This window comes from Miscanthus floridulus, chromosome 13 (genome assembly GCF_019320115.1).
Source record: "Miscanthus floridulus cultivar M001 chromosome 13, ASM1932011v1, whole genome shotgun sequence".
NCBI lineage: Eukaryota > Viridiplantae > Streptophyta > Magnoliopsida > Poales > Poaceae > Miscanthus > Miscanthus floridulus.
In genome coordinates this window covers 26871508-26883982 of record NC_089592.1, presented here as the reverse complement: position 1 = coordinate 26883982, position 12475 = coordinate 26871508, and positions in this window count along the sequence as shown.

Below are 12475 nucleotides of genomic sequence, written 5' to 3'. Positions count from 1 at the left end.
TCACGTTCACCGTTGGCCAGATCACCTGGACCACCAGCTCCAACGACTTCATCGCCACGACCCCGGAGGAGGCGTGGATTCAGTCTGCGCCGACCACTGCTTCACCTGCATCGGCTACGGCTCCGACCACGACAGATATGGCTCTGACCACGACGGATACGGCTCCGACCATGATGGATCTAGCTCTGACCATGGTACATTTGGCTCCGACCATGCCTGCATCACCTTCAGCCATGCCAACAACTCGTCATCCGCTTCCCCGCTACAAAGGGAAGCAGATCGACAACACCGACCTGCTCAACTCCATCGATCGGGTCGGCACCAAACTCGCTGAAACCCTAGCTCTGGTAAGTATGATTCAAAGTCAACCTAATAAGCAGGTAACTGCTCCCCACAACAGATCTACCCGACCAGCTCGGACCAGTCATCCTGCACGACTTGGTACAGATCTCGTGGTCACATCTACTCCTAAAGGGCGCTCTGCTCGTCGCCGGCCAGCCTTCACGATGGGTCTTTGTCTCTCCGAGTACGAAGCCTCGACAGAGAACCACCAGGTCCAGCCCTATGGCCTACGAAACGCTGCCTCCAACTATGCGTACAACCTACGATGTCGCTTGGATCTATGTTTTATGCACCGACCTCGGTCGAAGCCACGCAACTTCGTCAACATGATCCGGATTGAAGATTATCAAGAAGGATCCATCCACATAGTCCAAGAGGGCGACTCCAGCTCCTCATCTGGCATCGCATCTAATGCATCTGTCCACACCGAGCTTCAGCATCACGAAGATGAAGGCGTCAAGTACGATATGGATATCCCAGACCATGCCCCGGGGTTCTCACAATTCCCGTCTTTCCCACCAAGACGAGGGGATTTGATCCATGTTGTCAACAATGATGAACTGCCAGCAGTTGGCGAAACAGAACAAGAAAGGACTGCACGCGAAGCACGCAATATTGACCGGTTTAATCATCGACAAATCGAAGCCGAAGCAGACTAGGAGGCACGACGCATAAGGGTCCAGCCACGTGACCTCAACGATGCTTTCGACAGAGTGGGGGACAAACAGGTCTTTAGGACTCCAAGTGCCAACGTAGCCATCGCCATGGCGACAATGCAACGGCTACCCAACACCCTGGAAACCCAAGCGGTTCGCGATGAAATACAAGCCTATCTGACGGCTGCTATGGCCCAGACCGCAGAGATTGTAAACCAAGCCCAGGCCCCATCCGTCTTGGTCGAGTCAAGCCATAGCCGCCAGCACCCAAGTCGCTCACAGCCACTCAACCAACGTGGCTCGCGCAACAACTACCCATCAGACAACCGTCAAGGTGGAAATGGTGGCCATGATGGTGGCCAGGATGACAACCGCCGTCGGGACGACAACCATCGCGACGTCCGGGACGATAACCACCGAGACAACCATGACAATCGCTGTGATAACCATGGCCGTAGGGCTAATCCAGATGGCAATCGAGATTGCCGCGATGGCAATAATGATCTCTGCCATTACCTCGGTGGACGCGATCTACGCGCTCGCATCAACCAGAGAGCCGATGATCGAGCATCCCACGAAAGTTATCGCCATATGGAATATGACACTGCCCACGGCCCGCCGGGTTTGAAGCAATTTACTCCACACCTTTGCCAAGTCATATGGCCCAAGAATTTTAAGCTCGAGAAACTTCAAAAGTACGACGGCAAGGAAAACCCCGAATTATGGGTCATGCTCTACGAGACTGCATGTAGATCAGCCATGGCTGACAAGCACGTCATGTGTAACTATTTCCCAGTCGCTGTTGGCCATGCAGGTCACCAATGGCTGGTCAGCTTGCCGGCGAACTACTTTGACTCTTGGTAGGAGCTCAAGCAAGCCTTCATCGACAACTTCATTGCAACTTGTGAACAACCAGGCAACAAATACGATCTGCAACGGATTCGAGATCAAAAAGACGAGCCACTACGTGAGTACGTTCGGTGTTTCTCAGAGATGCGCATCAAGGTCCCATCAATCTCCGACAACGAGGCAATCGAGGCTTTCATCACTGGCCTCCGCTTCTACGACGCCCTAAGGGACAAGCTCCTCTGCAAGAGACCTGAATCGGTCACAGCGCTCTTGGCCACCGCTAAGAAATATGTGGACGCCGACGACGCTAAAAAGATAATTATTGAAGAAGCAGCAAGGGTTCCACGCTCCGACCACCCCCCACACCGCGATGATTACCACGGCAACTGTGGTCGGAATGACAATTTTGACCACCGCAACCAGCGCAACGACTCCCGCGACCACCGTGACCAACGTAATCAGCGGCGTAACCGCCGTGACAATTACAGGAGCAAGCGTGCTCGGGAAGACGACGGCGAGGTCAATACCATTAAAAAGGGTGGCGGACGTCGTAACTACGAAGACGACTACGCCAAAGCATTGAAAGGGCCCTGCCAGCTCCATCCTAAGTCAAACCATACCATGGAGAATTGCTGCGTTCTCAAGTCTATCTACACGCGTCAACAGGTTCCGGATACATCCGACAAGCCTAACGACGTAGGGGAACAGCGCAACGAGGATAACGACGACGACGATGCAGACCCTCGTCACAAGTACGTCAAGCCAACCGATCGTGTACACACCATCATCGAAGGCAAAGTATCCATTGAGACCAAACAAGGATGCAAGCTGCTCGCCCGCGCTTGCTTGAACGTTGCCAACACCGACAACCTCCTCACCGATCCACGGCTCCCTCCATGGTCTCACCGTGAAATCTCCTTCAGCAGAAAGGACCAGTGGGCCGCAATACCTGAGCCAGGATGTTTTCCCCTAGTCCTCGATCCTTGTATTAACAAGGTTCAGTTCGACAGAGTACTGATCGATGGCGGCAGCTCCATCGATATACTATTTAAGAATAGTCTGCCTGCCCTAAAGATAGCTTAGGCGGACCTCAAGCCGTACGAGGCATAGTTCTGGGGTGTTCTCCCCGGATAGAGCTCTACACCTCTCGGGCAGATCACGCTACCTGTGTAGTTTGGGACCTCGAACCACTTCCGCACCGACTACGTCAATTTCGTGGTCGCTGACTTCGACGGCACCTACCATGCTATTCTTAGTCGACCGTCGCTCACCAAGTTCATGGCCATACCTCATTACAGGTATCTGGTGCTTAAGATGCCTACCGAGAAAGGAGTTCTAACCCTCCGAGGCAACATGTATGCAGCTTATACCTGTGAAGACGACAGTTTCAAAATAACAGAGGCTCATGACCTCTCTATTCGCATGGCCAAGACCATGCTCAACGCCAAGAAGACCTCAACCGACCACCTGGAGATCCCGGAGCTCGAGGCTCCACGCAAGAACATCATGTCCAAGGAGCACAAGGTGATCCAGCTGGTGACGGTGATCCTAGCAAAATAGCCCTTATCGGGGCCAACCTGGATCCCAAATAGGAAGACGCGCTCGTCGGGTTCTTGAGGAGCAACATGGATGTGTTTGCATGGAAACCTGCTGACATGCTCGGTGTACCTCAAAACTTGATCGAGCACTCCTTGAATGTCAACGGCAAGGCCAAACCTATCAAGCAGAAGTTACGATGGTTCGCTCGCGACAAAAAGGAGGCAATTAGGGTAGAAGTTACATGGCTTTTGGCAGCCGGATTTATCAAAGAGGTGTATCATCCAGAGTGGTTAGCCAACCCGGTTCTTGTATGCAAAAAGAATAATGAATGGAGAATGTGTGTTGATTACACTGATCTCAACAAACACTGCCCTAAGGACCCCTTCGGCTTACCTCGCATAGACGAGGTCATAGATTCAACCACCGGTTGCGAGCTGCTTTCCTTTCTCGATTGCTACTCTGGTTATCACCAGATCACTCTAAAAAAGGACGACCAGATCAAGACATCTTTTATCACACCCTTCGGCGCCTACTGCTACACGACTATGTCGTTCGGGCTCAAAAATGCCGAGGCTACCTACCAACGTGCTATACAAGCTTGCCTCAAAGATGAGATAAAAGACGACCTCGTTGAGGCTTATGTTGATGATATAGTTGTCAAAACCAAGGAAGCACATACCCTTGTTGACAACTTGGAACGCACCTTTGCAGCCCTTAACACATTCCAGTGGAAGTTAAACCCAAAGAAGTGCATCTTTGGTGTTCCTTCTGGCATACTACTCGGCAACGTCGTCAGTCACGACAGCATACGCCCTAATCCAAAGAAAGTCAAGGCTGTCTTGGACATGAAGCCGCCCAAAAAGGTGAAGAATGTTCAGAAGCTTACCGGATGCATGGCCGCCCTCAGCCGATTTATATCAAGATTAGGTGAAAAAGGATTACCATTCTTTAAACTACTCAAAGCATCCAAAAAGTTTGAGTGGTCGGAGGAAGCAGACGCTGCCTTCACACAGCTAAAACAATACCTTACATCACCTTCGGTCCTCACTGCTCCAAGAGAAGACGAAACACTCCTACTTTACATTGCGGCTACTAATCGAGTGGTCTCCACTGCCATGGTGGTCAAGCGAGACGAAACTGGCCACGTCTACAAGGTACAGTGACCAATCTATTTCATTAGTGAGGTACTTAATGAGTCCAAGACCAGGTACCCACAGATTTAGAAGTTGATCTACGCTATACTGATAACATCCTAAAAGTTGAAACACTACTTCGACGGATACCGTGTAGTGGTCATGACTGAGTACCCTCTGCGAGATATCATTAGAAACAAGGATGCGAACGGGCACATCGTTATATGGGCAATGGAGCTATGCCCCTTCTCCTTGGAATTTGCAAGCCGTACTACAATCAAGTCATAGGCACTCGTCGATTTCATCGTTGAGTGGACAGACTTAAGCACGTCTGCCTCTCCGGGATCCAATGAGTATTGGACGATGTACTTCGACGGCTCTCTCAACATTGACGGTGTGGGAGCAGGAGTCCTTTTCATGTCACCATCCAAGGAGCAGCTCTGGTACGTCCTCAGGATTTATTTCCCAGCATCTAATAATGCCGCTGAGTACGAAGCATGCCTACATGGTTTGCACATTGCGGTTGAGCTTGGCATCAAACATCTCTACATCTCCGGAGACTCTGCTCTGGTCATCAACCAACTCAACAAGGACGTATATAAGGCGGTTTGTGCTAGTGTAGTTGGGAGTTAGAGTGAGTAGTAAGCTTAGTCTTTGGGTTTCCCGATCCAGTCTTCCAGGAGGTCTAGTATAATCTTGTATCTCTCTCTCTCTTTGTAAGACTTTACTCTTATATCTATATTCTTGCTCTACTTTACTTAGTTCATGCTTTGTGCAACATTATACTTGTTATACTGTTGTTATGGTCTATCTTAGCATATAATTATTTCATATGAGATTGTGATCGAAGCCCACACCTATATTGCGATCATCGCCTGTCATAGGGTGCTCTAGTTGATCTATGTAATTATGGCTAGAGTAGTGAGAGAAGGTGTAAGCGTGATGCTTATACACTATCTTGCCTTTGGTTACCGCTTGTTGCACTGATAGTTTGTGGTAGCTAGTAGGTGGTGACAGCCCTGTCTAGCCTTTGTAGTCCACCATGTGTTGTAGGCAAGTTCTTAAAAGGTAAGGCCCCCATAAAAAGGTAACCGCTTCAGATAGGGTTTCATTCCCTATTGTTCGCCTATCGCCTAGCATACTTGTTATGTCGACTCAATCTCTGTGTTGCAATTGTATGATTAAGGTATAACCATAGAAGTAGAGTTTGAACCTTTAGAAACCTTATACTCACTCATTGTCCTCCCTCCTAGCTAGATTGCTTATCTTTATGTTTGGACTTCTCCTGTGTGTATCATTGCCCATATCGTATACATCATTTACACCCACTCTAGTCTAGCTAGTATATTAGTTAGTAGATACATGATGGTTAGCTATCACATTCTTTAACCATTGCTTCCCTGAGGATAAATATGATACCCTAAAATACTCCAGTGTGAAATGATATAATGGTATTTCTGTGCGCTTGTGGAATATTCTACATGAGCATAATAAATACCAACAAGCATTTCTGGCGCCGTTGCTGGGGAAGCAATTGGCAAAAGATTTTGATACTAACTCTGATGTCTACTAATCTATGCTACCACTAGCTATTGTTGGATTACCCATGTCTTGTTGAGTGTGGAATAAATAGGACACATCAATCGTCTCGACCTTATGGTGTTTTTCCACAAGAAAAAAGAGAAATAATCAAAGAGCCCAGGGTGCCTAATCATTCATGAGCCATCAACACTTCAACCCTGCCATCTCACAGGTGTGTATATGCATACATACTAACCCTATGCAGAAATGAAGAGAAGGTTGTCGTCAAAGAAGAAAATGAAATCATCATGTGATGGAGCAAAAGCGCCCACAATTCCGTCTCAGATTGTGGGTACTAATAGAATCATTCGAGGTATGTGAGACCCTGCTAGGAGGCAACCTGGCATTATCCTTGCATTCTTTTTCATTATTTCACACCACTACATGTTTGCTTGAATCATCATATCTCTAGTGCTTTCTTGGGTAGCTCCTAGTCTTTGAGCTATATTCAGGCCCTAGCCTAGTCTAGGTAGATGGCATATTCTTTTGTTATTTATCTATTCGGTGTTCTTAGTCTAGCTTTGTAGTAGACGCGTATGCATGTTCACATGCATGTAAAAGGGGACCAACTGATCCCACCATTGGCTATGCCACTCGACAGATGGTCCGCGCGACGAGGAAAAGGCTAAGCCTAGAGATTCATGCATATCACTCATTTAAATTGGTTAGTACACTTTAGGTTTCATCAATTAGCCAAAACCAAACTAGGGCTTTCAATCTCCCCTTTTTGGTAATTGATGACAACCTTTCACAAATATATGAATTAAATTCATTTTGGATTCATGTTGCTTGCCCAAACATTTTTACCATGTGTAAAGGATATGGACAAGTTTCATAAACTTAAATTGTAGCGTTAGCTTCCCCTACATATGTGCTAAGAGTTTGGATTGAAAGCTTGCACATATGCATAGATAGAAAATGTGGGAGAGTAATGTCTACCAAATGATACTAAGGTGTAAAGAATGGACCTTTGAAGCATGATACCAATCGGAGTGCACCAATAATACTATCCTTAGCACCATGGTTAGCTAGATTACTCATGAAACAAAACTAAATACCTTGTGAGATCAACATTAGATGCAAGGTTCTAGTATCACTTGTAAGAACACAAGGCATATCTAGCTATCATCCTATGCATACTAGTTTTCATTTCATCAACAATTTCTTATGACTAGCATACACCACACAAGCATGTATATCAACTTTAAATTTGTGCTTATGCAAGCAAACATATGTAAATGCACATTCAAATGCACCAAACAAGTTCATGAGCTTGCTCCCCCTACTTGTGTGCTTCCCTTTTAATTGATCCCCTTCCATTGTCATTTCATTTGTTTGCTCCCCCCATCTTACTATCTTTGTGAATCTCTCCCCCTTTGTCATTAATTAACACAAAAAGTGAGCTCAAATTGTAGATAGGTTTGGGTGAAACCATGTATGTGAGGATCATTTTATTCAATTTGGTTCAATCTAGATCATTTACCCAAGAAATTTAACTCGGTTTGATCCAACAACAAGCTTCTTCACAAAACTTGCAATGGTTATCTTGGCCAAGTTGAGTTAAACACTTTTAGCTCATTTGCTAGATTAAACACTAGGTTCATAAGCCCACAAACATGTCATATGCTACCACTATATCATATCAAGCATAGAAGCAATAGTGGTACCATACAAGCATCAAACTCATTTGATTTTCATAAATGAGCCTAATAATGTGAGGAATGACTAGATGCACTAAACAAGCCCTTAGCAACACATGTATGCATGCCAAACAACTTTTACCTTGCATTTCTCAAAGGAGAGGCATGTCATATAAGTGGGGGTGCATCAACACATATTTGAGAAGTGAAGTATGTTCAATTCATTCCTTAGCTTGCAAAACCTCTTCTCATCAAGTGGCTTGGTGAATATATCGGCAAGTTGACCTTCAGTGCCCACATCTCAATTGAAATGTCCCCTTTTTGTTGATGATCTCTAATAAAATGGTGGCGGACATCAATGTGCTTTGTTCTTGCATGTTGAACCGGATTGTTGGTGAGCTTCACGGCACTCTCATTGTCACATAGCAATGGCACTTGCTTGAATCTGATTCCAAAATCATCCAAGGTGGCCTTCATCTAAAGTAATTGTGCACAACAACTATGGACCGAAATTTACTTCACTTCGGTGGTTGAAAGTGCAACACTATTTTGCTTCTTAGATGACCAAGACACAAGTGATCTTCCCAACCATTGACATGTGCCCGATGTGATCTTCCTATCCACCTTACATCCCGCATAATCGGAGTCTGAATATCCAACTGACCCAAATCTTGACCCCTTGGGATACCATAATCCAACATTTTTTGTATGCTTCAAATACCTCAATATTCACTTTGTTTCCTTCAGATGACTTTCTATTGGTGAGGCTTGAAATCTTGCTCACATGCATACACTAAACATAACATCTGACCTTGATGTGGTCACATAGAGTAGGCTTCCAATCATAGATCGATACAACTTTTGATCCACCATGTTGCCACTAGCATCACTATCTAAATTTCTATTTGTCCCCATAGGTGTGCTAATTGCCTTAGCTTCATCCATTCCAAACTTCTTTAGCATGTCCTTGATGTACTTGCCTTGACTCACAAATGTGCCATTCTTCATTTGCTTGATTTGAAGACAAAGGAAGTAACTAAGCTCTCCAACCATAGACATTTAAAACTCATTTGCCATCATGTTCCCAAACTCCACAAAAAAAATCTTGATTGGTTGATCCAAAGATAATATCATCAACATAGATTTGCAACACAAACAAGTCATTGCCAATCTTCTTGGTCAAGAGAGTGGTGTCAACCTTGCCCATCTTGAACCATTTAGAGAGTAGGAAATCCCTCAACCTCTCATACCATGCTCTTGGTGCTTGCTTCAAGCCATACAATGTCTTTCTCAACTTGTAAACATGGTTGAGCTTCTTGTCATCTTCAAAACCAGGTGGTTGCTCAACATAAACCAACTCATTGATGTACCCATTCAAGAATGCACTTTTCACATCCATTTGATATAGCTTGATGTTGTAGGCACAAGTATAGGCTAACACGATCCTAATTGCTTCCAATCTTGCAAAACTAGGGAATATGTTTCACCAAAGTCAAGATCTTCAACTTGAGTATAGCCTTGTGCTACCAATCTTGCTTTGTTCCTTACAACTATCCCATCTTGATCTTGCTTGTTCTGAAATACCCACTTAGTCCCAATCACATTATGGTTCTTAGGCCTCTCAACTAACTCTCATACTTGATTCCTTATGAAGTTATTCAACTCTTCATGCATAGCATTAACCCAATTAACATCATTCAAAGCTTCTTCTATCTTGGTTGGTTCAAATGATGACACAAATGAGAAGAGCTCACAAAATAAAGTCAATCTTGATCTAGTTTGCATGCCTCTTGAAATATCTCCAATAATATGATCCAATGGATGATCTCTTGCAACATTGGTTGGTTGGAGGATTTGAACTAGATTGCTTATACTTGGTTGATCATTTGGTTGAGATAATGAACTAGCCACTTGTTGATCTTGCACTTGTTGGACTTGATCCTTGTCATGAGCACCACTAGTACTTGCTTGATTTGTACCAACTTGCACATTAGGAGAGGGTAGCACTTGATCTTTGTCATCTCACACATAAATCACCTCTCTTGGCCTTATATCACCAACATCCATGTTCTTCATTGCATTTATCAATTGAGTGCCTCTCACATCATCTAGATTTTCATCTTCATCTTGAGAACCCTTGGTTTCATCAAATTCAACATCATGAACCTCCTCAAGAGTACCACTAACCAAGTTCTAAACTCTATATGCTTTGCTTGTAGTGGAGTATCCAAGTAAGAACCCTTCATCACATTTCTTCTCAAACTTGCTTAATATTGTGCATTTCTTCAAGATATAGCATTTCCAACCAAACATTCTAAAATATGCAATATTGGGCTTTCTTCCATTCAATAGCCCATATGGTGTCTTCTCCATTATTGGGTGACAATAGAGGTGATTGCTACAATAGCAAGCCGTGTTGATAGCTTTGGCCCAAAAAGAATGACTCACATTATACTCACTAAGCATAGACCTTACCATATCAATCAATGTTCTATTCTTCCTCTCAACAAGGTCATTTGATTGTGGAGTATACTTGGCCAAGAATTAATTTCTAATTTCAAATTCATCACATAACTCATCAATTCTAGTGTTCTTGAACTCACTACCATTGTCACTTTTAACTTTCTTGATGGTTGCTTTAAACTCATTGTGACATCTCTTGATGAATGATTTGAAAGTTGCAAACACATCACTCTTATCAACTAGAAAGAAGACCCATGTGTATCTAGTATGGTCATCCACTATCACAAAGACATATTTATTTCCTCCAATACTAGTATATGTTGTTGGTCCAAATAAATCCATGTGCAATTACTCAAATGCCTTGCTAGTGCTCATTATGCTTTTCTTAGGATGGGTATTTTCCACTTGTTTTCCGGCTTGACAAGAGCTACAAAGTCTATCCTTTTCAAACACCACGTCTTTCAGCCCTTGACTAAATCATGCTTAATCAATCTATTCAATTGTTTCATTCCAACATGAACAAGTCTTCTATGCCATAACCAACCCACGCTAGACTTAGTGAACAAACATGTTGATAGTTGAGCTTCTCTAGCATTGAAATCAACTAAATATAGATTCTCATATCTAAATCCTTTGAATATCAAGTTAGAGCCATCTACACTTATGATCTCTACATTATCTACTCCAAATATGCACTTAAATCCAAGATCACATAATTGAGCCATGGATAGCAAATTAAAGTTCAATCTCTCTACTAAAACATTGGAAATGCTCATGTCATTGGATATTGTAATCTTACCAAGCCCTTTGACCTTGTCTTTGCCATTATCACCAAATATAATACTATCAAATCATCATTGCCACTTGTGTTGATTGAATTGAACATTCTAGCATCACCGGTCATGTGTTGAGTGCACCCACTATCAAGAACCCAATGCCTTCCTCTAGATTTATAATTGACCTACAAAAGAAGATCAATTCTTTTTAGGTACCCAAACTTGCTTGGATCCTTGAAGGTTAGTAACTAGGCTCTTGGGCACCCAAATGGCTTTCTTCTTTGAGCCCACAATAGGTGCACCAATGAACTTAGCCTTCGCACCATTGGCACCCTTGGTATGCATATAACAAGAATCAAACTTGATTGAGGATATATTAGCTTGTGATTTCTTATTCTTGCAATATTGCTGTTGGTGACCAACTTGCTAGCAACTATAGCAATACCAACCATTGTTCTTCACAAAACTAGTCTTGTGAGGAGAAAAGGTTGCCTTACCCTTCTTGGGGGTATAGCCGAATCCCTCTTTGTTGAGAGATGCTCTTTGGCTACCCAAGCACATAAACAAGCGGTCCTCACCACCATAGGCATTGTCTATGGCGCGAGTGAGCTCATTAACCTCCTTCTTGAGGTTCTCATTTTCCACCATTAGTGTGGCATCATAAGTGAAACCATCACTCGAAGGTGAAGTAGTAGTGGATGTGCTACAAGAAGAGTTAGTGAGAGCAATAATGATAGGCTCAAAGAAAGATTCATTAAGTATATCACAAGTTGAGCCTACGTCACATGTTACAACAACCTCCTTCTTATTTTGATCAAGGAGAGAGGAGTGAGCTTTTTCAAGCTTTTTGTGAGCTTTGCCAAGCTTCTCCTAGGCTTCCATTAGCCTCTCATGAGTGGCATTGAGCTCATCAAAGGATTGCTCAAGAGCTTTAAGCTTCTTGTGCAATTATTTGCACTCCTTTCTCTTCATCTCAAAACAAGTGTGAGCTTGTTCTAACATGTCCATGAGGTCCTCCTTTGAGTGCTCCTCATCATCATCACTCTCACTATCGCTTTCATCATCAGATTGTACCTTAGCGGACTTAGCCATGAAGCATGTTGATGGAGCGTCGAAGAGAGAAGGCTTGTTGTTGATAGCAATACTAGCAAGTGCCTTCTTCTCATCATCACTAGAGTCATCATCATCAGAAGAAGAAGCATCACTATCCCATGTGACAACATAAGAGCCACCCTTCTCTTCTTCTTGAAGGTTGTAACATCCCAGGTTTTTGTGCATCCAAAAATCTAAACTTTTTAATTTTTTTCCTGCAATATGTGAATCATGTAGTCTCTAGGTCAAACCTAGGTCAAATTAAAGAGAGAGTGCTAATAAATTGTGGCATTCATATAGAATTGATTGTAGGAGAGTGCCTGTGTTTTTGAGTTAGTTTTGGGTTTGAGTTTCATTTGGAGTTTGGAGTGCACAAATCCATAGCAAAATCCTATCAATCCCTT